The following is a 26,596-nucleotide window of genomic DNA, read 5'->3' as shown; positions in this document are numbered from 1 at the left end:
GAGGATTTAATGCATCCAAATTGACGGTTGCATTTTTGATAACACGACGGTTTCTGCAAAGATTCTGCTTTTCTCCCTGATGGAATTTGGCATACTGTTGAATTTTGTCTGGCTTGACTGTGTTTATGACTCTGGAGTGGTGTTAACTTGCGTGCGAAGTTCATAGTAACTGCACCCTCAAGGATTTCTTCAATGAACCTGCGGTCCCGCCTTATTGTCAACCCTGGGTGTGCGTGGATTGGTTCTCTTGCTTCTGTGACTGTCAGAAGAAGGCTCGAGGTTTCTGTGATTGGTTTTCTCTTTTGACTATTAATATTGCAGGAAATGCTTTTATGCCTTTGATTGGCTGCTCCAGTTCTGACCTCATTATATTACCCTGTTATTACTACTTTCTGCTGTGATTTAATCACATTTTTCTTTGGTCTTTGATTACTTGAAAGTCTTACACTTTCAGGAGAAAATGAATATGGCAACGGTATCGGGATGAACATTAAGTATTCAGCTTTTCAAAAAATAAGATGAAAACCCAACATTTGCTGTAGATTTAGATCTAAGTCATATGAGAATATTCTTTTTGTTTTAAAAATGAAGTTTATTTCTAGCAGCTCAATTTTCCATGGGAACGATAATTAAAATAAAGTTATAGTATGTACAAGAATTGAATTGGAGGGGCGCCTGGGTGGCTTGGTCGGTTAGGCATCCGACTTCGGCTCAGGTCATGATCTCACGGTCAGTGAGTTCGAGCCCCGCGTCGGGCTCTGTGCTGACAGCTCAGAGCCTGGAGCCTGTTTCAGATTCTGTGTCTCCCTCTCTCTCTGCTCCTCCCCTGTTCATGCTCTGTCTCTCTCTGTCTCAAAAATAAATAAACGTTAAAAAAAAAAAAAAGAAAAAAAGAAAAAGAAAAAAAAAAGAATTGAATTGGACTTTAAAAAACACAACTTTGTATTCCACAAAGTTAAATTTTTGTTAATATTATTGTATGGGATTTGACCCAAGAGGAGAAGTAGCTTATGAGTCTTCAAGTATCAGTAGTGATGTAATTACTTGGATCCAGTTATTTGGGTTTGAGAAGGACTAAAATCAAGAAGCTTGTTCTAGAATGAACAATTAACCTGAAAGATAAGTTACTTTTTGTGAACTGAGCAGCAATATACTTACAGCTTTTGGTCCTTAGTTTGCCACATATGTCTTGGTATTTTACCTGAATTTAGGAAGAAAACTTGCAGTTTAGTTATTTTTTTAATGATGTATTAAAAACAAATAATTTAACCCTTTTACTGTTAACTTTTTCAGTAACAGTTGTGATTTTCAATCTGGAGATTGGAAATCAGATTATATTGGATTATTTTCAGTAGCCTGCTTCAGTTGCCCACTTCCAGGGAAGAAGAAATCCAATTTATGGTGGAACTAGAGTTGAAACCCAGGACTTCTGACTCTTTGGTCCTTTCTGCCTCTTTAATGTTACAAGTGGTGGTACTTATAATCAAAACAAAACTGAACAAACCCTGACAGTTAAGATTTATAACTATCTTTTGCTTCCCAGAATGTACAGTTGGGGTGTTCGTTTTTTCTTTCCTCTTTTTTAAATTAACGTGTAAGAAGACTTGTGCTTACATGAGTGACAGTCGATTCAGTTCTTCTGGTCCTGTTTACAGGACTTCTGTTATTAAGCAGAATTATTTGTTCATTTTAAAAAAATGTTCTGCCTTCAGCACCTGGGTGGCTCAGTCAGTTAAGCTTCCGCTTGATTTCGGCTCAGGTCATGATCTCATGGTTTGTGGGATCAAGCCCTAAGTCGGGCTCTGCTCTGACAGTTTCTCTGTCTCCCTCTCTCTCTCCCTCTCTCTCTCTCTGCCCTTTTCTCGCTCATGTGCACTCCCTCTCGAAATAAAATTAAAAAACTGTTCTGCCTTGAAAAGCAGTTCTAAGCAGCAGTAAAATATAAATTTCATAAATGTGTTTCATTTGAGTTGTATTTCTTTTTTTTTTTAATGTACGTTTATTTTGAGAGAGAGAGGGCATTCACGCAAGCAGGGGAGGCACAGAGAGAGGGAGACAGAATCTCAAGCAGGCTTATACTCACAACCATGAGATCATGACCTGAGCTGAAATCAGGAGTCAGACCCTTAACCGACTGAGCCACCCAGGCGCCCCTGAGTTGTATTTCAATTCAACTTCCATTACCAACATGTTCTAGTTACTTTTGTAAGTATTTTTTAAATTATATAGACTTGTAAAAAAAAATAACAACCTTGGCTTGTGGATTTATAATTGTTGCTTTGCATTTCTAAACTATCCACAATATGACTCCTTTCCTGCTTGATTGACAGAATCTTTTGACTTCACTTGAACCACCTTCATGAATCTTAACCTCCATTCTCACTCCGCCCCCACCCCGCCCCGGTAAAATTAAAAACTGTGTCTATTGGATTATTATTAGACTTTGTTTATATAGTCATTGACTCAGTTTTGAGTTATATTTTGATAATACTTAGATGAGATAATCTAGGCATTCTTTGACATTGGTAGCACTCTCATCATTCTCTTAGCTCTTTCTTTTCTTTTGGACATGTAGGCATCTTCTTTTGTTCCCTTTCCTTATTTTTTCCTTGTCTTTTGCCTAAGGTCTGCCAGTAGGCATCCTCCTAAACTTGGTCTCTATAGTGCTCTACGTGACACTTGATTTAGGTCAAATACTGTTAACTTGTGTTTATTTAGAATCTAAACCAGAATGATCAGGTGATCATCACAACACCCCTTGAGTGTTGTATAGAGATAGTTGATGTTTTTTGATAATACAGTACTGAACCATTTTTCGACTACTACTTGTGTCCCAGATACTATGTTAATAACTTTACATACGATTAGTTCATTTAATCCTTTTTAAAATTAACTTTTTTGAGTTATTTATATGCAATAAAATGTGCTCATTTAAAGCATAGAGTTTATGAGTTTTGACAAACATGTACACACAAGGAAATGCCACCACAATCAGGATAAAGCAACATTTCAAACACCGAAAAAATTCCCTTGTGCTCCTTTGCAAGTCAGTCCATCTACACCAGTAGTTCTAAGCAATTACTGATTTGTTTTCTTTCCCTATAGATTTTAGTATTGTTTTTTCTAGAATTACATTTAAATGGATTTCACATACTCTTTCATGTCAGGCTTCTTTTGCTCAGCATGATGCTTTAACGATTCATCCTTGTTACATGTATCAGTCCATTCCTTTTTATTACTGAACAGTATTCTAGTGGATTGTTGTAATATATTCATCCATCCATCTGGATATTTGAATTGCTTCCTGTTTTTGGTTTTCATTGAATCTTTGTAACAACAGCCTATGTAGTATTATTGTTTCTGTTTTATGGATGAAAAAACTGTGGGTCTCACTGTTAGTAACTGGCAGGGCTATAATTCATGCCCTTGGTTTTAATATCACAAAACCCATTCTTATAACCACTGTGATTCATGTTGACTTCTTACAGAATCCCAAATTAGCTTCTGAACTGTTAAGTTCATTACAGGTTTTGTAAACATTGTTTTACTTTTTGTAATTGGGGAACTTTGAAAGATGACATTGATTTGATTGGAATATTAAATTACTAACTAGGGGCGCCTGGGTGACTCAGTCGGTTGAGTGTCCGACTTCAGCCCAGGTCATGATCTTGCAGTTCAAGAGTTTGAGCCCCGCATCGGGCTCTGTGCTGACAGCTCAGAGCCTGGAGCCTGCTTCGGATTCTGTATGTGTCTCTCTCTCTCTGCCCATCCCTGGGGCCTGTGTGTGTGTGTGTGTGTGTGTGTGTCTCAAGTAAATAAACATTAAAAACAATAAATTATTAAAACAAATAAGTAAATTGCTAACTGTAGTTTTTCATCACTTAATTGTGTATGATTTTTGCTTTTGGCTTTTCAGATTTTCTGTTTCTTTTTCCTTTTTTTCTTAGAAGTTTATTTACTTTGCTTCTCTGTAGTGGTACCATTATGTTTATCTGAATGTTTACGTTACCATAAGCATGTAAGAAATTTGTGGGAAACTATTATTTTTTATTGTTTAGATTTTATTCTAATAGAATATAATCTATGTAAGGACAAGGATCTTTGCATATTTTGTTCATTAATGTATTCCGAGTATCTGAAACTGTGCCTGGAACATAATATATGTTTGCTAAATGTTGGTTAAGTGTTGAATGAGCCTCTTTTTTTTTTCTTTCTATACTAAGATCTATGTTTTTATGAAACACTGTGTGTGCGTGCATGCGTGTGTGTGTAATTCATTAGCAGATTTTGGGAAATTATTCTTGGAATTCTTTTTGGTTTCTTACTTTGATACAACATGTACCTAAATACTAAATGTATATATTTTTTCCCTCTTGAGTCAGAGGCCCCTTTAAATACACAATTTTGAACACATAGGTATGGCTGCAATATTTTTATTTTGTGTTAATTACCCTTCTCATAGGTATATGTAGATTTGTATAAGATACCTTTTTGTATTAGAGTGAACCAAAATTTCTATGAAGCATATGATTCTGCTTATTTTCAGTTTTTAAAAATGTTTTATTTATTTTTGAGAGAGAGACCGAGTATGAGCAGGGGAAGGGCAGAAAGAGGGAGACACAGAATCTGAAGACAGCTCCAGGCTCTGAGCTGTCAGCACAGAGCCTGACGCGGGGCTCGAACTCTTGAACTGCGACATCATGACCTGAGCTGAAGTCAGACGCTTAACTGACTAAACCACCCAGGTGTCCAGTTCTGCTTATGTTTAAAGAAAAAGATCATGACTGATTTGAATTGCCATTTCTCCTTTAGTTGCCTAATTTTGATATCCTCTTAATATTTTAAGCAACAGTGAGAGTAGGATATATTCAGTGTTTCTTACATTTCAGAGTTATTTTTGGCACTAATACATTTCATGTTTCATTATAGAGGAGTTCTAGAGAGGGTATAAAATAAAATTTCGTAAATTGATATTGTGAAAACACTGAGCATTTATTCTTTCAACAAAAGCATATACTAGCCAGTTATCATCTGAGTGCCAGGTGTTATCTAAATATGACATCAGGAAACTTTTGAAGGGGTAACCATGGATAAGGGTATTTGTAAGGCTGTGTGCTGAGTGTTGCTAGGATTAAAATTAAAAGAAGAATATGATACAGAACTTGACTTCGGGAAATGTAAATGAGTCATTGAGGTCAAAAACATATCTGGAAAGTTAGCAGAAACTACCAGGTTAAGTTGATCTGACAAAGAGCATTAGAAATAGTTAAATTTTAGTATAGTTAAGAATTAGAGAAAACTGTTACTAGAATGTATAGAGGGATTGGAGAGAGATTTAACAAGTTGGACTTTCAGGTTTGATTGTATGGTGTGTGTTGAAGCAAATACTTGAATCCAGGAATGTTTATTTTTTTTATTAAAAAAATTTTTTAAATGTTTTTATTTATTTTTGAGGGGGAGAGAAACAGAGTGCGAACTGGGGAGGGGCAGAGAGGGAGGGAGACACAGAATCTGAAGCAGGCTCCAGGCTCCGAGCTGTCACAGAGCCTGACGTGGGCTTGAACTCGTGAACCACAAGATCATGACTTGAGTGGAAGTTGGACGCTTAACCGACTGAGCCACCTGGGCACCCAGAATCCAGGAATGTTTACAGCAATTTCTGTGGATGTTAAGTAAAGTAAAGGAAGTTTCTTCCATTTTGCATGTATTTTATCTGCCCTTTTCAATCCATCATCCCCTGCTGATAGAGATTTCAGGAGGGTAGTACTGCATCATTTCTGAGCACGCCATTCTCTTAGCTCTTTCTCTTTGTTTTTTTTGGACTTACAGATGGCTTTTACTTCTTCTCCTTACTTTGTTCTGTGCTATATCTTCAACACTAGAAACTGTTTGTAACAAAGAAGGCACTTACTAAATATTTGGTGAATCAATGAATAGAAGTTGAGGTGGAGATACAGCTGCAAAAGGGGTACAATTATACCAGATGACAGATAGTTTCAAATGTTAGCCCAGGGGTTTGTAGAATGGTGTAGAAAAAAGAGCACTGACTTGCAAGTGTGAAGTCTCTTTCTAGTTTTGTTTCTGTTCTTTAGTGGCCAAATGATCTGGGAAAGTTGCCTACCTTCTCTGAGTCTCAGGTCATTCATCACTACCATCACAGCTACCATTTATTGTGCGTTACTGAGTGTGTTGAGTACATGCCAGGCACTTTGTTAAACTCAGTAGGTGGTTTACGACTCATTATAACGACAGGATGTATAGTAGGTGCTATTATGTCTTTTCTAGAAGACGAAGCAGGCTTTGGAGATTAAGTATCTTGCCGAAGTTCACTCCTACTTGGACTAGAACATAGTAAAGCCAGTATTTGAACTCAAATCCTGTGAGTGATTGAGTCTAGAGCTCTGACCTTTACCACTGTACTGCTTCATCTGTAAAATGAGTGGGTTGAGAACTAGATGATACCTAAAGTTTATTACATTTTCATTGTTCTGTCATTTATTATTCTGTACTACCATGGAAGAGTCATTAAAAATTTTTGCCTCGGGGAATGATATGAAAGAAGCCTTAAGGTGAATGCCTTTTGTAAACACATTTCTTTTTTTTTTTTTAATTTTTTTATTTTATTTACTTTTTTTTGGTAAACACATTTCTTTAACACAAACTTTTAAGGAATGATTTATCTGTGGGGTAAGTTTAGATTTATTTCATCAGTATCAGATCTCTAAAAACGAGGCCTAAAAATGTTTAGCAGGTAGGATCATTAGGTTGATTTCAAGTAACAGAAACCAAATCTGGTTTCTTTAAGATTCCTAGGTGTTGCCTTGAAGACCCCAAAGAAGGCTTGAATGGTCAAGGCTTGAGAATGCCAGGAACCAGGGCAGCTATGGGCTTTTTAGCAGCAAGTGACATTAATATCACTAAACTCTAACAATTCCCAGTCATTTGAGAGGTAGTAGTATAGTGTTGTGGTGAAGTGCATATCTTCTTCTTTGAGCCAGACTGAATGGTTTTGAGTTCATCTATAAAATCTCATGGGTTGTTGAGAGCATGAATTGTGTGCTTGGGACAGTTTGTGGCATTCAGTAAGCAGTCAATAAATATTAGCTGTTATCATCATTGTTATGTTTCTTTTGTTTCAGAATCACAGATCCTGGTCATTATTGGTTTGGCTTGAATCAGGTGTCTGTGTACCTATAAGTCTGACAGTCTGACAGGGGAGGTTAGTACACAAGTGCTGTTAGGGCTACTCTCCTGAGAATGAGGCTTAGGCAGAAGCTGCCCTTTAGACATTTACTGCTGGTGTGTATATAACATTATGACCAAAAGTTATGAAGTTAAATTGTTAATTAAATTGTTTTAATCCATAGTTTGATCCAAGGTGAATTTGGATACTTAGGGTATTTTTACAGACGTTACGTTTGTAAGGTGTTTAAATGGGATAACGATATTTTACATATTTCACAATATAATGGTAGGATGTGTATTGCATTTTTTAAATGAAATTTAAATTAAGGACTATAAAAGAAGTCTCCAGAATCTTTTTAAAGAAAGCATACCCTTCATACTAATTTTCCAAATAGTAAGGGATGCATTTTGTGTGACCTCAAAGAAGTTATTTAACTTTCCTGGCCCTTAGTTTCCTCATTTGTGAAGTAGAATTGGATTGAGTGACCGTTAAAGTACCTTTGGGTCTAAAAATTACTTGCTTCTGTGAATCCACATGTCTATCTACTAGGTATATTGTCCAGAATGTTAATTAGATGAAAAGAACTAACAAATGAAAGACTAAATATTAGGAAGATACTAGTAGTGAAGCTTTATTTAAAGAGTTAATTATTGTAATCCTGTTAATTTGGTTTAGAGTCCTTTTTTTGTGAGGTTCAGTTATATTTATCCACTATTTAATACTGATTTTTCCTAGAGATCAAAAGAGAAGTCCCCTCTGTATGTTTTGGATATGATCAGTTACCTTTTCATGGAATTTTCTTTTACTGTCTCTTACTGTAAATGTCCTGAATTTTGGTATACTTTTAGCCCAGACAATTTGAGTTTTAAAATAAATTTTTTAGTATCTCGTGTTTCTCACTGGAGGGATGTATGTGTATGTATGGATATATGCATGAGAGAGTGATAGATACTTGTTTTCCCATTTAGACCAAATGCCTTAAGGAAGGTATAAAGTCTTTGTTTTACTCAGCAGAGGCTGGATTACCTATGCAGGTACTTACGTGGTAGAAAGTTTGTGATACAGGCATTGACCATAATACTGGCCACTGGGATTGGATTTGATTGTATTATTAAATGTACAGCTCTGCATCTTCATTTCATTTCAAGTACAGTTGAGGTAGAAAAACCAGTAATGGATGTGTAGGTGACACCTGGTAGGAATAAGCCATGAATGAGACCAATGTAGATAGCAGTAGGTCCATCATGATTATTTGATTTTATCTTAAAACTGATCCTTGTTGATATTTTGACTTGTTTACACTTGCATGAAATAGAACTTTGGGTTTGCCTAGTCTGTCATCCACCACTGTTTTTTTGTGGGATCAATAGTGGAGGAAGATGACAGCCACTTCCAGATTCTTCTTAGCACCATTTCCTTACATTTGTTTTTAGGTTTCTTTTTTCTTGCCAGCTAGTATCACCGTGCAGTCAGAAGAATGAAGAGTGAAAGAGTCAGCCTCTCTGCTAGTTCTCTAATTCATATCTTTACTTCCAGCTTTCTCACTTCCCTTTTTTGGGAGGAATGTGGGCAAAGGATAGGAGGTTGTTGGTTGGGGAGTTGACAAGCAGCCCTTATTTGTACTGTTAATTTGATGAAATTGGTACTTCAGAATTGTGCCTTAGGTTCCAGGCCTGGCCTCTGTCACTTTCCCTTTGGGCAAGATAAATTACTTCATCTCATTAAGCCACTTTGCTTCATCTGTTTAATGAGAAGTATCTTGAAAGGTAATCTTAAAGATTATCTTTTTGTGGACTTAAGTCAGTGCCTTATACAGGCAACTGCTTTTTTTTTTATTATTAATAACAGTTTTCAGTTATATAGGCTAATAAATGTGAAGGAATATGGAAGAGTAAAATATACAGAGTATCTCCATACATTATTCTGTGGAATAGTTTCACATTTTTTTCTCCAGTCGATTAAATATATTTTTATAGTTGTCAAACATCAGCAGATTGATACGTATATTTTCCTCCTTCCATCTCTTCCTGGCAGAGCATTTTAACAATCAAAATGATTTAAAAAATTAAAGACTTTAAAAATTAGCAAAGAAACTAAATTTTCAGCTAATCCTCAGAGTAATATTTGACTCCTGAATAATTGATACTGTATTTGTTTTTAAAAGTGATTTCCTTTTTTTTCTTTTTCTTCTTCCTTTTTAAAATTTTTTAAAAATGTTTATTCATTTTTGAGAAAGAGAGAGAGAAAGGGGCAGGAAGGGTCAGAGAGAGAGGGAGACATAGAATCTGAAGCAGGCTCCATCCAGACTTTGAGTTGTCGGCACAGAGCCTGACGTGGGGCTCCAACTCCCGGACTGTGATCATGACCTGAGCCAAAGCTGGACACTTAACCAACAAAGCCACCCAGCACCCCCGCTTCTTTATTTTTTTGATTGTTAGTTGGTCATGGGGAAAATAAATTTTAGTGATGAAAATCTGTTCAGTGGGTGGTATACATTAGAGAATCAAATGACAAGAGACATTCTAATATACCAATGAACTCTGGGATGAACACTTAAGTTTGGAACTTTGAAAAGCATGGTACCAAAGAGGTAATCTTGCCATTTGATCCTTGAGATGTTTCTCAACTGGCATGGTTTTGGCATTCAGTTTTTTGGGTGTATGGGACTGTCACAGGCATATCATGAAGTTTATTGATATCCTGCCTGCTAATTGTGATAACCCCGAAATGTTTTTTTCTCGATTTCCAAATGAGGGCTGTGGGATCTGATTTAAGAACCATTGTCCAAGGCTTCTTAACCTTTTGTGACTTGGGACTTTGACAGCTTGATAAAATTCCTGCTTTTCCCATCCCCTGCTGCAACCCCCAGTTTGTCCTCTGTATTTAAGAGTTTGTTTTTTTGGTTCGTCCCTTTTTTTTTCTTTGTTCATTTGTTTTGTTTCTTAAATTCCACATATGAGTGAAATCATATAGTATTTGTCTTTGTCTGACTTCACTTAGCATTTTACTTTCTAAATCTATCCATGGTGTTGCAAAAATGGCAAGATCTTACTCTTTTTTATGGCCAACTAATATTCCATTATATATATATGTGTGTGTGTGTGTGTGTGTGTACACATATACACACACCCTACATTTTGTTTATTCTTTCATCTATTGATGGACACTCAGGTTGCTTCTATATCTTGACTGTAGCTTATAAATAATGCTATAGTAAACATAGAAGTGCATGTATCTTTTTAGTAGTGGTTTTGTTTTCTTTGTTCCAGTTCTTTGTCCCAGTAGGGGAATTACTGAATCATATGGTAATTCTACTTTTAATTTTTTGAGGAATCTCCATACCGTTTCCAACCGTGGCTGCCCCAGTTTGCATTCCCACTAACAGAGCATATCGTTCCTTTTTTTCTCCCACATTCTCCCAGCATTTGTTTTTCCTTGTCTTTTTTGATCATAGCCATTCTGACAGGTGTAAGGTGGTTTTGATTGTGATCTCATTTGTTTTGATTTTGTCTCATTGTGGTTTTGATTGGCATTTCCCTGATGAATAGTGATGTTGAGCAGCTTTTCATGTGTTGGTTGGTCATTTGTAGGTCTTCTCTGGAAAAATGTCTATTGCACCAAAAAGAATATAATACCTGGGAGTAAATTTAACCATGTAGGTGAAAGACCTGTACTCTGGAAACTATAAAACAGTGATGAAGGAAATTGTGGAGGACACAAACAAATGGATGGATACTCCATACTCATGTATCGGGAGAACCAATATTGTTGGTTCTACAAAGCAATGTACAGACTTAATGCAATCTCTATCAAAATACCAATAGCATTTTTCACAGAAATAGAACAAATAATATGAACATTTGTATGGAACCACAAAAGACCTTGAATAGCCAAAGCAGTCTTGAGAAAGATGAACAAGGGTAGAGGCATCACAATCCCAGGCTTCAAGATATACTACAAAGCTGTAGTAATCAAAATGGTATTGTACTGGCTCAAAAAATACACACAGAGATCAATGGAATAGAATAGAGACCCTAGAAATAAACCTGTGCTTATATGGTCAATTAATCTATGACAAAGGAAGCAAGAATATACAGTGGGAAAACTGGATAGCTACATGCCAAAGAATGAAACTGGAACACTTTCTTACACTGTACACAAAAACAAACTCAAGAGTGGATTAAGGACCTACATGTGAGACCTGAAACCGTGTAACTCCCAGAAGAAAACATAGGCAGTAATTTCTTTGACATGGGCCATAGAAACATTTTCCTAGATAGGTCTCCTGAGGCAAGGGAAACAAAAGCAAAAATAAACTATTGGGACTACACCAAAATAAAAAGCTTTTGTATAGCTCAGGAGACCATCAACAAAATGACAAGACTACCTACTGAATGGGAGAAGGTATTTGCAAATGATGTTATCTGATAAGGGGCTAGTACCCAAAATGTATAAAGAGCATATACAACTCAATACCAAAAAGAATCAAGTAAAAAATGGACAGAGAGCCTGAATCAGTATGGTTTTAAATGCATAAAATAGAATCACATAAGCCAATTATATTGAAAGTTATCAAAATAATATGTTTGTAATTTACATGCTTTAGTAATACATTAATGACAAGATTTAGAGTTGAATCTAATTATCTTAGTTTTAATGTTTATTTTTGAGGGAGGGAGGGAGAGAGAGAGAGAGAGAGAATGGGACTGAGCGACTGAGCACGAGTGTGGGGGGGCAGAGAGAGAGAGGGAGACACAGAATTCGAAGCAGGCTCCAGGCTCCAAGCTGTCAGCAAAGAGCTGGACCGGGGCTCGAACTCCCGAACCATGAGATCTTGACCTGGTCTGAAGTCAGATGCTTAACTGACTGAGCCACCCAGGCACTCCTAATTATCTTTTTAAGTAGTGATAAGTATAAACAATATTTAAGTAGTGATAAGTATTAACAACCCCTAATTATCTTTTTAAGTAGTGATAAGTATAAACAATATTTGGACAAGTGCAACCACTGTAATAGGACAATGAAACGATCTGTGATTTCTGTTGTATTGCTAGTCCTGAGTATTACTAGTACTGTTATTTTGCCTTTTGCCTACATTAGTAATTGAAGGAAATGTTAAATTTGATAGAAGTTAGTGGAATAAGAGAAATGATTGTTTTCTCACCCAAGTTTATGGCCCCTCAATTCTTTCTTTGGAAGTTTTGAAGGTCTTTGACCTGAGGTTTAGAATCCCTCAGAAGAATTTCTTTGGCCCAAATGGCAACCTTATTGCCATGTCATCCTTGTCCCAAATATATAGTTAGGCTAAAGATTTTATTTCTTATTACTATAAAGGAGATGTTACTGTAAACAGAATATGTTATTTTTGTGTTTAAGATATTTTCTACGTTTTTTAAGTTGGAAAATAATATACCCATGTGATGTAAAGATAAAAATTTATACCACAAAATGATATATATGAAAAGTAAATGTCCTTCCTCCCCACATCCCAGACACTCTACAGAGGCAGCTGTTGTTGGCATCATGCATGTGTATCCTAGAAAACTGCTAAACAAATGCTTATTTCTTGTATTCATTTTGTAAGTAATATGTGACCTTAGAGTTAGTTTCTTAATCTAGAGTCATTCATTAAGTCAGGTAATTTTGATTTTAAATTTAAAAATCTCTGAGGAATTGAGAATTGGCAAATTGTAGCTTTCTAATTGGATTGTTGGGAGTTTAGATATAAAACCTTAATCTTTTATTCCCATGTTGCAGTTTGGCTGTCTGTAAGCCTTGCATTGTGCATAGGACTTTTGTTTATTTTTCTATATATAAAATAAGTATTTTAAAGTCCGATTAACTATTAAATGTCTTGTCAGTGAATTTTTTTTTTTTTTTTTTTTTTTTTACCAATTATTTATGGCCTTAAGTAGCAGTTTAGGTCAGAAGAGCAATAATAGGCTCCCCTTTTGAAGAAAGCCATCTTTTTTTGGGTTATCATATTGGTAAGCTGGATCTTTCACACAGACTGCACTCTTTCAAACTTTCATTGCAGTTGTTTGTATGTGTTCATTCATTAAGTAGCTCCATGAATGCATGGACTGTGTCTGTATTACCTTTGTGTCCATCATCTGGTGCAGTGAATGATGTATGGTCGCTGCTTACTAAATAGTTGCTGATGGAACGAGCAACGCCTGTTATGTACTTTAGGTTACAGAAAGGAATAGAGGTGGTACCTGTCTTCAAGCAGTTTGTAGTCCCAAAGAAAAGAGTTGTACATGGATGAATGCATATAAGGTTTAATGTGTTATGTAAAAAGTAAAAATTATATTGTAGAAATTTGTGTCACAAGGGACGTGATTTGAACAAGAGTATGTCTGAGTTCATGTAATAGCTAGTAGAAGATACCAAATTGGGGTGTCTGGGTGGCTCAGTCGGGTAAACATCCAACTCTTGGTTTCAGCTCAGGTCATGATCTCACTGTTGGTGGGGTTGAGCCCTGCACTGGGCTCTGTACTGTCAGCAGAGATTCTCTGCTGTCTCTCTGGGATTCTCTCTGTCTCTCAAATAATAAACTTAAAAAAAATACTACTGAATTATTTTTTACAAATGAGTTTTGAAGTTATTTCGTATGCCACGATGTCATGAGTTTTTTGTTTTTGTTTTTGTTTTTTTTCCTGGTACATGTCATTGCTTTTCATATTGGAAAGTGTGTGATGTCCTGGAGAGTTGTTAGAGGGTTGAAAGAATTTTTGTGGTCTAGTGTAGAGTCACCTTTTAGGATAGGCAAACTTGTGTTAAGAGCATTTCCTGTTGTTTTGGTTTTGGTTTTGGTTTTGGTTTTGGTTTTGGTTTTAAGAGCAGTTCCTGTGTAAAGAGCTGTGGGAAAAGAAACTTTGTGATATGAAGGATGATCTGAAGAACTAGTGCTGCCTTATTTATTGTACAAGTAATGTAGAGATTTTATTTATTTTGCTTTAAAACACAGAGGACACTTTCCGTGGAGAAAGTACTTAGAAGATTTTCTGTACATTATAGGTGCTTCAGACAGCAGTAGTTCCCCTTCAACTTTATCTGAAATATCAGCTCAGCCATCTTACATTCATCAGGGCTTTCAAAATACCTCCAAAAGAAATACAGAAGGTTTAGGTCAGTGATTCTCAAACTTTGTCATGCATCAGAATCACTTGGAGGGCTTGTTAAAACACTGATTGCTGAGCTTCATTCTGACATTGTAGTTTTTAGTGGATCTGGAATGGGACCTAGGAATTCGTATTTTTTAACAGGTTCCTGATGCTGCCTGTCCAGTGACCCCACTCTGAAAACTACCACTGTAGGAGGAAGAATAGCAGTTCCATCTTGAACACATAGCAGAACAATCTGGGGTGCTTTTGTAAAGTACATGTGTTTACCTTAGACTTCCCAGCCAAATCACAGTTTATAAGTGATTCTGATTCTAGGTCGAAAAAACGGTTAGTTATGTATGCCCATGTCCCCTGCATGTCTGCCTTGCCGTTTTACCATTCCAGTAAGGAGTATTTCTCTTATTCATTGGCTTTTGAACTCTTTTGATTGACTCAGTGTGTGTGTGTGTGTGTGTGTGTGTGTGTGTGTGTGTGTAGCTGAAATAAAACTGAAATAAAGTGTGTCTTGACATGCACACACACTACACACACAAATATACTGTTGGGTGTTTGTTTATGCAGTAGTTATGTTCTGTCAGGTTGCCACAAACAATGGATTAATGAATACTGAACCATTACTTCTAAAGGAAATACAGGGCTGGTTCACAGGAACCTCTCTGGTCACAACATTTTCATCAAACAAATCAATACAAATTCTTGTTTTATGCATGTTTGTGTTTTGAAGATACTTTATTTAACATATACTATTGATTCTTGGCATTGAACTCACAGCCAGCAGCACTGTAAGTCATGCCTGAATGAAACTTGTCTAACACAGTTTCTCTGTAAGTTACATCACAGCCGTCTTGTGCTTAAGAACATTATAGCACTTCACTGCTGCATTTGGGGAGTCCATAAACAATGAAATCATCAAAAAACTATAAAAATGCAAAAAAGTGGCACTAAATAGAATGTTAGAAATACACTTATTTATAGTATAAGAGCTGAAAGAAGAGTGTCACCTCCTTTGACCTCAGCTGGGAACATATGACTGGGATGATTCGAAAGCCGCTTTGCACATTCTTCGAATGACTGTGAAAGTACTGCACATATTGATTTTGGGGATCACACATTTGTGTGAGGTGAATTTGCAAACACAGAATTTGTGAGTATTGAGGATTGGCTATACATATAGCCAATAGAAATAGCTATTTCTGTTTTGTTAAATGAGCTAGTTACTGATTTTATGATTGACTAGAGATTCAACCCATAGTTTGAAAAACACTGTTCTAATACAGCAACACATGTTACATATAACTTACTAGTTATGCAGTGTTAAGTAGTTAAGTGATATTAAGCGATATATATATATATATATGTATATATATATGAGTGTGTGTTTCCTTCATTTAGAGTATATAAGGTTTAATCTTGATAATGGGGAGCTGTGGTTTTGGAGGGTGCATCATCAGGTTTGTATTTGTAAAAGATCATTGTTGGTGGATGGGTTGTGGAGGGCAGCACATGGGTAGCAGTGATAGTGGTGGTGGCAGAACAGAGACTAAGCTAGTTATAAGGCCAAAGCACTGGAAATGTGATTTCTAGCTATGTATTTTCAGCAGATTTGTGACAGAGTAAAGACAATTGGGATGCTTTGTGGATTAAGGGATTTCAATTAAGTCTTAATTTTATATCAGGGATTCTTAATTGAAATTTCTGGTACCTAGATAGACTTAATGGGGTCTGTGAACTTACTGATTTTTAAAAATTATTTTATTTTAGAACAAAAGTGGGGGAGAGGGGCAGAGAGGGAGAGTGAGAATCCCAAGCAGGCTTCCTATGCAGGGCTCAATCCCATGACTCCAGGATCATGACCTGAGCTGAAATCAAGAGTCAGATGTTCGACTGAGCCACCCAGGCACCCCTTACTGATTTTTTTTTTTTTAACCACAGTTTTATGTATGTCTCCTGATTACTCCTCTCATCATCAGGTTATTAATGAAGAAAATGACCTAGAGGAGGTTAAGAATTACAGTTTAGTAGATAGTACAGATTGCTTTTTTCATTGTTAATCCTTATTGTATATGAATCACAAAGTTATAAATTTTCTGAGAATTCTAAGGAGGTATATAAAAAGCTTTAGACTGGGGCACCTGGGTGGCTCAGTCAGTTAAGCGGCTGACTTCCGCTCAGGTGATGATCTCATGGTTCATGAGTTCGAGCCCCACATCTGTCCTGCTCTGTGCTGACAGCTCAGAGCCTGGAGCCTGCTTCGGTTTCTGTGTCTCCCCCTCTCTCTCTGCCCCTCCCCTGCTCTCGCTCTCTCTCTCTCTCTCTCAAAAATAAACATTAAAAAATTTAAAAAGCTTTAGACTGAGTTTGTGTTATTATGAAATGCAGAATTTTTACGTGGAAGCACGTTACTGAAGAAAGTAAATGTACTGAATGTAGATTCTTTGAATCGTACTTTACAAAAGTAAAATTTAGATAATTGTTTGCCTGTATTGTAGTGAATTTGTGTTTAGAAAACAGTGGTATAATTAAAATTTGCCTAATATGTTTTTTGTTTTTAGGGCATGATACAGCACAGGAAGATACTCATTCTATAGAGTGGTAATGCAGTGCACATGATCACTGGAAATGTGCTCAGCCACCTGAGCATGTCTGAAGTAGCTAATGTCTCTGTAAATTGGAAAAGCAAACCCCCAAAACATCCAGCTTGTTTTATCTGTTTTTGAAAATACCCACCTCTCCTTTGTAGCAGCATCATACATATATGCTTATATGTAAAACATTCAGAATATACCCATAAGTATAAAGAAGAAAATACAGATCCCTTGCAATCCTACCATTCTGAGATACCTACGTTTTTGACCTTTGTGGATGTACTTCCTTCCTTGCTTTTTTCCCCTCTGTATTTATGTATTTATAGGTATATAAGTATAGGGTGTGTGTGTGTGTGTGTGTGTGTGTGTGTGTGTGTGTTAAGAGAGAGATTTGCTTTTTAATCTCTTCCTTTCAGATTGAGAAATCTGTGGCCCAGCCTGAGTCATCTTGTCAATTAATGGATTAACCCTAGTTACTGTAGCCTGAGAAGTGGATGGTATAAGAGAATGGCAGTTTGCATTTTGATCATTGGTGTAAAGGGAGTTTGGGGAGGAAGGAACAGGGATTCCCCAAAACAAGGGATTAAGGCATAAATACAGTTGTTAAAAAAAATTCCTGTGGGATAGGCATTGATTCTGATTTGTTAAATACTATAAGTAGGTGGTGTTCCATTGTACATTTAATCAGTGTCCTCTTGATGGATATTGGTTGTTATGTAGCCAAAATTTTCATTTCTTTTTTTTTTTTTTTTAATTTTTTTTTTCAACGTTTTTTATTTATTTTTGGGACAGAGAGAGACAGAGCATGAACGGGGGAGGGGCAGAGAGAGAGGGAGACACAGAATCGGAAACAGGCTCCAGGCTCCGAGCCATCAGCCCAGAGCCTGACGCGGGGCTGGAACTCACGGACCGCGAGATCGCGAGATCGTGACCTGGCTGAAGTCGGACGCTTAACCGACTGCGCCACCCAGGCGCCCCAAAATTTTCATTTCTTAATGAAAGAATGCTTCTGGTTTTTTAATTTAAATTAAGGTCGTTTTGCCACCTCTCTCAAAATTTACCTCAAGATTTCTTCTAGAACCTGTCTGATTTGTTCTAGTACACATGGCTCTGTAGGTCCGTTTTTTGTTTTTTTTTTTCCATCTAAATGCATGTCCAGTTGTCCAAACACCATTTAAAAAAAAATCTTTTCTTCCTGGTTTGAGATGCCACTTTCATCATCTTTGAAATTTCTTAGCCATTTGGATTTATTTTTAAATTTTCTATTTTGTTTCATTGGGCAGAAGACTTTTTAAAACACGTTTTTTTGAAGATATACCATTGTAATATCAATCATTTCATTGTTTTATTTTTATATTTTTATCATTTAAAGAATACATGGTGAGGCTAGTTCTAACATTCTTACTGCTTTCCTTTTCCGAGTTTTCCTTACTATTGTTGCTCGTTTATTTTTCCATATGACCTTTATAATTTTGTCTGACTTCAGAAAGAAAATGTTGGTGTTTTACTGGCACTTACCATACATTTGTAAATTAGCTTATAGATAATTGACATCTTTGTGATGTTGACTTTTTATCCAAGAACATGATTTGTCTCTTCATTTGTTAGAGTCTAGTTATATTTATTTTCAGGAGCATTCTTTTTCTGTTTGCTTTGTTTTTGGTTAAGCTTATTTCTCGGAATTTTATCTACTTGGTTGCTATTATAAATGTTACCTTGTTTTCTATTATACTTTATAACTTGTTATTATTTGTATTTTTAAAAACTATTGACTTTTATATATTAATTTTATATCTTGTGACTTTAAGTTACCTGATTGTACTTACTTTTGCATGGGTTCTCTTGAGTTATTGAGCTATAAATACCATGTAACTTACTTACAGAGATAGTTTATTTCTGCTTTTCTAACTAGTGTGCTTCTCATTACCTTTCATTATTTAAAATTTCTGTTGGGGGGCGCCTGGGTGGCTCAGTTGGTTAAGCATCCAACTTCGACTCAGGTCATGATCTCACGGTCCGTGAGTTCGAGCCCCGCGTCGGGCTCTGTGCTGACAGCTCAGAGCCTGGAGCCTGTTTCAGATTCTGTGTCTCCCTCTCTCTCTGGCCCTCCCCCGTTCATGCTCTCTCTCTGTCTCAAAAATAAATAAACGTTTAAAAAAAAAATTTCTGTTGGAAAATTATTTCCATTCCATATTGAATAGTAGTAAGGATAATGGGCATCTTTGTTTCTTACTTCAGTGTGACTGCTGGTAGTGTTTCTCCATTAAATAAGATGTAGATTATTCTAGACTGATTTATAGACGTAGAAAACAAAATAAGTATTTACTCGGGCACCTGGGTGGCTCAGTTGGTTAAAGGTCGAATTTTGGCTCAGGTCGTGATCTCACAGTTTGTGAGTTCAAGCCCCGTGTCAGGCTCTTTGCTGACAGCTCAGAGCCTGGAGCCTGCTTCAGATTCTGTGTCTCCCTCTCTCTCTGTCCTCCCCCACCCCCTGCCTCTCAAACATAAATAAACGTTAAAAAAAATATAGGTACTTACAATAGAATATTATACATATGTATGTAATTTCATAAAGATAATATGTAAAACCTCCAGTGTTTCTACCATAAATGAGTCTTGAATATTTTCAAATTCCTTTTTGGAATTTGTGGAGATTTTCCCTTCAGATCTGTTCATTATTGATGAATTATAATATTGAATCATCCCCAGCATTTGTGGAATGAACACCATTTGGTGATGAGGTGTTATTCTTTTTAAAAATACTTTTAGTCTTAATACATTCTTCTCTGTAACAGGACTTACAGAGATTTGGCGTCTTGTTGGCCCAAAGTGGCCACTCGATAGCTTCTACATTTATATCTATTTAAGCAGAAATCTCTGGCTGAGAGTAGTGATTCACTCTCATTTCTAACTTCCCAGGAGATGTAATATGATTGACCTAATTCAGGTAAGGTATCTAGCCTGATTCAGTTGACTGTGTTTGGGGTAAGGTGAGATGATTGACTACCTTGGTGGATAGCAACCCACTCCTGGGGAGACAATGGTAGTTGAGAGAGTGGACATTGGTGGGAGTGAGACTGACTTCTCAAAAGGTGTCTAACTATAATTTTGTATTTTGCAAAACCCTGTTTATATAGTTACATAGTTAGCAAAATTCCAGGTTTTACTGAAACAGACTAAGATTTCTTTTTTAAATTGTAGTCTATTATTGGATCACCACTGGCTTTCTTATCTACTCTACAGTACACGTTTTCAGTGGTTACTTGGAGTTAAGAAAGATCCTAAATGGCTGTCCCTCTGAGTCACCTTACACCACTACTGCCTACCCCACTGCAAGGGGGAAAGTTCTTAATCTTAGCATATGTGTAAAGGTGTATATACTCAGGTATATTTCTGAGGTACTCAGAAATACCTACCGAGTACAAAAAGACTCGCTGGAAATATCACTGAGACAAAAGACACATTCTACGTAACCAACAAGATGAAGGATCCTCCCCCTGATAACATATCTATATTCACAGGGAATGCCTATATTGTAGCTTCCCGAGACTTTGTCCGACATGTCTTAGAGAACCCCAAGTCCTGACAACTGATTGAATGGGTAAAAGACACCTATAGCCCCGATGAGTGTCTATGGGCCACGCTTCAGCATGCACCATGGATGCCTGGCTGTATTCCCTACCACTCCAAGTTTCACGTCTCAGATATGGCAGCCATTGCCAGGCTGGTCAAGTGGCAGGGCCATGAGGGAAACATCAGTATGGGGGCACCTTATGCACCTTGCTCTGGAATCCACCAGCGGTCTATCTGTATTTACGGGACTGGAGACCTGCATTGGATTCTTCAAAACCATCACCTCTTGGCCAACAAGTTTGACCCAAAGGTGGATGACAATGCTCTTCAGTGTTTAGAAGAGTACTTACGTCATAAGGCCATCTATGGGACTGAACTCTGAGATAAACTATAAGAGGATTGCTACCTGTGGGGCAAGAACATGTGGATACATACTTCAGATGGGCTGGGACAATGTGGGGTGGGAGACCAGGGCTCTGCAATCTGTGGCATCCCTAAGTTAGGGGGCTGCTATCAGAGTGTGGGTAAGTAGATCTGCCTTGCAACTTGCTGTCCTGGGTGAACACTCCTGGTGAGCATTCACCCACCCCACTCCTAAGAGCTCTCCCACTGACTTTGTCACAGAGTCAAAATAAGAAGCAGATATTTGGGGGAGTAAGGGAGGGAAGTGTGGCAGGGGACCCTGGATTTCAGTTGAGTGCTTGCTGTCTGCTTTTCTACTCTATGCTGGTTCTAATAAATTCTAGGCTTGGTAGTGGGGGCGGGGTGGGACTTTAATGAAAAGAGGGCCTTTTGTACTATTAACTTAAAAATAGCTCTTTATTAAAATATATATATATATATATTCAGTTCTGACATCTATTCCAGTGTGGGGGATCCCCCCCCCCCCGCACACACACACCAAGCAATTCTCTGACATCAGCAGAGTGTCCTACAATTCAACTCAATTCTGACACTGTCTGGAGATAGCATTAGATCCTAAAGGTTAAGGGCTCAGTTCTACAAGACTGTTCCCCTCCCCCACTTTCAGATGCCAATCACGAGTTCAGGTAGTCGCCTGTGCATCTGACTGACTGGTTCTAGATCGGCGTATCCAACCACCCCCTCCTTAGGTTCAATTAATTTGCTAAAGTGGCTCACAGAACTCAGAGAAACGTTTTACTTGGTAGATGACTGGTTTATTAATAAAAGGATAAAACTCGGGAACAGTCAGGGAGAAGGCAATTTATAGGGCAACATATGGGGAAAGGGGCACGGGGTGTCCATACCCTCTTGGAATTTGCCACTCTTCCAGCCACCTCCATGTATCTATCAGCCTGTAAACTCTCTGAACCTAGTCCTTTTGGGGTTTTTTTATGGAGGCTTCATTACATAGGCATAATTGATTAATTAACTATTGGTGATTGATCTACAATCTGTAGGCCATCTCCTCTCCCCAGAGATTAGGTTTGGGACTGAAAGTTCCAATTCTCTAATCACATGATTGGTTCTCTTGGCAACCAGCCACCATCCTTAGATGCTTTCCAAAAGTCACCTCATAACATAAACTATATATGCTTGAAAGGGATTTGTTAGGAATATCAAGTCACATTTATCACTTAGGAAATTCCAAGAGTTTTAGGAGTTCTGTGCCAGGAATTGGGACTCACATCGAATGTGTATTTCTTGTTATCACAGTATTACATGGGTTTTCAAAAGTTAGAATTTAATTATTTATGTATAGCAAATTTTCTATTTGAAAGATGTCTTTCTAAAATAGATTTGTTGAGGTATATTGATGAATGAACAGCACATACTTAACATGTACAATTTGTTGACATTTATATACACCTGTAAAACCGTTATTACCACAGTTAAGATAATGAACATATTTACCATCTCTAAAAGTTGTTTCCTCATGCTCCTTTCTAAGTCCTCTCTCCTTTTTTCGGGCAAACACTGATCTGCTGTCACTGTGGATTAGTGGTTTGCATTTTCTAGACTTTTATATAAATGGAGTCATTAAGCATATATTCTTTCTTGGTCTGGTTTCTTTCACTCAGCATGATTGTTTGAGATTCATACATATTATACCATGTATCAATAATTCATTCCTTTTTATTGCTGAGAGTAGTCTCTTTTATGGATATACCACAGTTTATCCACTCACCAGTTGAGCAAATAAAGCTGCTGTGAACATTTGTGTACATCTGTTTTCATTTGTTTTGGGTAAATACCTGGAGATTAAACGGCTTGATTATATAGTGGGTATATTAAAACTGTTTAATTTTTTTGAAAAGCTGTTAAACTGTTTTCCAGAGTGGTTATACCATAAAGATACCTTTTGTGAGATGCATAGTTTAGAACCTTGCTGTTCAGTTTGGTCTGTGGATATGGCATTACTTGGGATTTTATTAAAATTGCTTGAATTTGAAGTCTCATTCTACACCTGTTGAATCAAAAATGTGCATTTTAAAAAGATCGCTAGGTGGTTCATATGCACATTAGAATTTGAGAAGCTTGGGTTTAGAGCAGTAGTTCTCAACCTTTTTTTTTTTTTTCCCCCCTGTAACATCTGAGGGTTTTGATACATTTCTATGAAATTCTCAAATGGGTCCAGGAGATGGAGGATGGTTTTTTAAAATCTAACATAATATTGATGAATGCAGAGTATCCTGCCTCCCACACCTCCCCTATGTGATTGCTTCCTTCATAGTGGCAGTAGAGTGTTTTTGTCTATTGCCCATTTCAGATTTGGTGGTTTCCGGAAGAATTGCTTTCCAAGCATTTTTCCAAGTATAGAGCTTTATAGTCTGGCACAGTTTTTTTGTGGGTGAGAGATACTTATTTTCTTTCTGTGTAATTTCTAGGGTGAATGAATCCATTTGCTAGTTTTTTTTTTTTTTTTTTTTTTTTTTAATGTTATTTTTCCTTTGCGTAACCAGTGATCGAATTCTTGGTTGTTTTCACATATAGGTATCTTGAAATTTTCTGTAAGAGCTGTCTCTCTACTCTTAGTATTCAAGAAATGCAAAATTATACTGGAAATGACTTTGTTAATCAATAGATGAATTTGCTCAGTATCAAATAATGCTTTTTAAAACCCTGTGTCAGTGATTTATTTTTGCTTAGTTTTGAATTTTCTCTACTACTGCTCATTTCTGTTGTTGTTTGTGGATATTTAAGAGCAAGCCAGCCATTGATGTTATTATCACCTTCCTAAATTAGTGTTGATGTTGAAGGTCAGGGTCTTAATCAGCATCAGGAAATTCTCAATTTAAAACAAGGTTTCAAAAACCCAACAATTAGATAACAAAGATTAATCATTTGTTACTTTATCAAGTGGAACTAGTTGCTGTTATATAACTTCTAATTGACTTGTTTTCCAAAACTGGATTTGTAAGTCAGGTTCTAGAATTATAACGTGTATGATAAAATATGTCCATACAATAAGATTACTTTCACTTTTACATTTCTGCTTAAGGTATCAGTTACTCCAGCCATTAAAGTCCTCTTACCTTCTTTTCTTCTTCAAATCCCCACAGGCAGTTAAGATAGAGAAACTGAGGGTGATTCAGTTCTTATTCATTTAAAATTTAACACAGCTGTTTTTCAGAAGAGAAAAATCTTTACCCTGTTATTAAATTCTAAAAAGAATTTATTGCAAATGGGCACTTATCTGTTTAGTTGATAAATGTCTTTAAATCCACTTTTATAGAAAAAAACAGAAACCTTAGTAATGTGACTGTTTATTGATTTTTAGCTAAAGCTAATATATTTCTTTGGGAGGCAAAATTAATGAAATACATATACCTTTACTTACAAAAGCAGTATTTAGAATATTAGAGGAATGGATAGATAGCGTATTGAGAGTAGATATCCCTGTCTTCCTAATTTTAGGGGAGAAGCATTCAGTATTTCACTGAAGTACGATGTGGGTTTTGTTTTTAGTAGATCTCCTTTATCAGATTGAAGAAATTCTCTTATATATTTTTAGTTTTCTGTGAAATTTTAGAAAGGATGTTGGATTTTGTAAATGCTTTTTCTGTGTATAGAAATGATCATGGCTTAAAAAAAATTAATAATAGTGAATTACACTGGTTTTGAAATCAATGTTGCATTCCTGGGATAAACCGTATTTGGTTATGTATTCTCCTTTTAACATGTTGGATTCTGTTTGCTAAATTTTTGTTTGGGATGATTGTATCTGAAGGGATATTCATCTGTAGTTGTCTTCTCCTGAAATGTCTTTTTCTGGTTTTGGTATCGTAATACTGGCATCATAGAATGAGTTGGTAAGTATTCTTTCCACTTCTGTATGATGGAAAAATTTGTGTAGAGTTGCTGTTTCCTCCTCAAATATTTTGTAGAATTTGTCAGTGAAGCCATCTGTCCCTGGAATTTTCTTGTATGAAGGATTTTTAACTATAGCTCAGTTTCTGTAATAGAGGGTCATTCAAATTATCTGTTTCTTCCTGAGTGAACTTTGGCAAAAGTTTGTTTCTTTTAAGGAAATTGTCCTTTTCACTTATTGACAAGTTTACTGGTATGAAGTTCATAATACACTCTAGGGTGATGTTTCCTCTTATGTTCCTGATATTGGTAATTTGTGTTTTCCCACTTTCCCCCTCATCAGTCTCGCTAGAAGCTTATCAATTTTATTGATTTTGTTAAAGAATCAGCTTTTGGGTTCATTGGTTTTTCTCTGTTGATTTTGTTTTGTTTTATTGATTTCCACTTTAATCTTGATCATTTCCTTTCTTCTGCTTACTTGGGTCTAATATGCTCTTTTTCTAGTTTCTTAGGGTGGAAGCTAATGTTATTGATTTAAGACCTTTTTAATGTAAGTATTGAGTGCAATAAATTTTCTATTTTAGCAATATTTTGCAACCTTTTGTTTAAATTTTCGTTCACCTTAAGATACTTTGTAATTTTCCTTTTGATACCTCTGACCCTGGGGTTATTTAGAAATGTGTTATTTAGTTTCCAAATATTTAATGGTTTCACAGAGATTTTTCTGTTATGAATTTCTAACTTGATTGCACGGTGGTCTGAGGACATATGGTTTGAATTCTTATAAACTTTTTTGAAATATGTAATACACTTTTCAGAGTATGTTCTGTCTTGGTAAATGGTCCCTGTGAACATGAAAAGAAGGTGTATGCTGCCTTTGGATGGAGCATTGTGTAAAAGTCAGATCAAGTTAGGGGTGCCTGGGTGGCTCAGTCAGTTAAGCATCCGATTTTGGCTCAGGTCTTGATCTCACAGTTTGTGGGTTTCAGTCCCGCATCAGGCTCTGTGCTGACAGCTTAGAGTCTGGAGCCTGCTTTGGATTCTGTGTCTCCCTCTCTCTTTGCCTCTCCCACACTAGCGTTCTGTCCCTTTCAAAAATAAAATAAACATTAAAAAAAAATTTTTTTTTAAGTTAGATCAAGTTAGCTAGTAGTGTTAAAGTCTACTATATCTTTGCTGATTTTCTGTCTACTTGTTTTATATGTTATTGAAAATATGATATTAAAACCTCTGTAATTGTGAATTTGCCTTTTTACCCTTGAATTTATACTCGTTTTTGTTTAATGTATCTTGAAGCTTTGTTATTAGGTGCATAAATGAGTAGGGTTGTTATGTCCTCTTGACTGATGGATCTCTTTAAGCATAATGAAATAAACTTCTTGAGGTGCCTGGGTGGCTCAGTTGGTTAAATGTCTGACTTTGGTTCAGGTCCTGATCTCACAGTTCGTGAGTTCTAGCCCCACATTGGGCTCTGTGCTGACAGCTCAGAGCCTGGAGCCTGCTTTGGATTCTGTGTCTCCCTCTCTCTCTGCCCTCCTCCACTTGTGTGTGCACTCTCTCAAAAATAAAAATAAATATTAAAAATATAAATTTCCTTTTTTTAGGGTTTTTTTTTTTTTTTTTTGTAATTTCTGCACCCAATGTGGGGCTCAAACTCACAACCCCGAGATCAATATCCGCATGCTCTTTCTAACTGAGCCAGCCAGGTTCCCCAATGAAATAAACCTCTTAATCCTTGGTAGTTTGTTCTGAAATCTTTGTTGGATGCTAATACGGTCATATTAAATCTCTATGACTAAGCATTAGCATGGTTTATCTTTTTCGTTTTTTTTTTTTTTTTTTTTTTTTTTTTT

At 36.5% G+C, this 26,596-nt stretch overlaps 1 protein-coding gene across 2 annotated transcripts in view; it reads left to right on the top strand.

The window, feature by feature from the left end:
- Positions 1 to 26,596, top strand: part of EPC2 (enhancer of polycomb homolog 2) — a 121,742-nt gene that overhangs the window by 1,237 nt on the left and 93,909 nt on the right. The window lies entirely within an intron of this gene.

Source organism: Panthera uncia (assembly GCF_023721935.1).
Source record: "Panthera uncia isolate 11264 chromosome C1 unlocalized genomic scaffold, Puncia_PCG_1.0 HiC_scaffold_3, whole genome shotgun sequence".
Lineage (NCBI taxonomy): Eukaryota > Metazoa > Chordata > Mammalia > Carnivora > Felidae > Panthera > Panthera uncia.
The sequence above is the reverse complement of the archived record's forward strand: the minus strand, read 5'-3'. Positions and strand labels throughout refer to the sequence as shown.